The sequence below is a fragment of the Xiphophorus maculatus genome, chromosome 4 (assembly GCF_002775205.1).
Source record: "Xiphophorus maculatus strain JP 163 A chromosome 4, X_maculatus-5.0-male, whole genome shotgun sequence".
In the NCBI taxonomy this organism is placed as follows: domain Eukaryota; kingdom Metazoa; phylum Chordata; class Actinopteri; order Cyprinodontiformes; family Poeciliidae; genus Xiphophorus; species Xiphophorus maculatus.
Window position 1 is genome coordinate 2,993,011 of NC_036446.1, and position 892 is coordinate 2,993,902.

The window sequence follows — 892 nt, forward strand, 5'->3', positions numbered from 1 at the left end:
CTCAACCTGCTGCTGATCCCGGCTTTGAAGATTTATGAACAGATCCCCAAAGGCTACCTAAACACCCCCCACCCCCCCCACACACACACCCACCATGCACGCACACTTCATGCATGTTGATGTCTGTACGTTTAATCAATGAGGTGCAATGCGCAGCACTGCAGTGGATGCTGCAGGCTAGATGCACTTAGATACAACGCTCTGCTAACCCAGATCCAAGTGTGTGTGTTCACCTGTGTTTGGTGTGTGTGTTTGTGTGTGTGTTCTGTTAAATTGGCGGGGAGGAGCAGCCGTGCCATAAGCAGCGTTCTGTGTAGACGGGCTGCCAACTTCCTCCCTCCTGCTCATTGTTGGGAGTCATTATCTCACCTCTGGGAGGCTGCTGGGTGAAATGAAGACACACACACACACACACACACACACACACACACACACACACACACACACACACACACACACACACACACACACACACACACACACACACACACACACACACATGAAAGGCAAAACATGTAATGCTCTGAAAACTGAAATTCATCCCACTCGGTCTTCCTTTTATAATCTTATTCAAATTCCACAGTCTGTTGCTCACTCATATTTAAATGAGCACTTGACTAAATCCCTCCTGTGCGTTTTGCTTTTCTTGGCCAGCTCTCGGCACGCTGCCGCGCTCTTTGTGCCGCGGCCAGCGCGCAGATATAGAGTTAAAAGAGTGGGCAGCGCGGCGGAGCTAAACACGGCTAATGTCAGCCGGGTGGCCTGCGTCAGCTGCGGCCGGGACGGTAACGGACCGGGCAGCCAGCAGAGCCCAGGACTCTGGCGCTGAGAGAAGGTTCTGTTTACTCATTTCACTCATTCAACCAAGAAAAAAGAGAAAACAGCCAAAAGG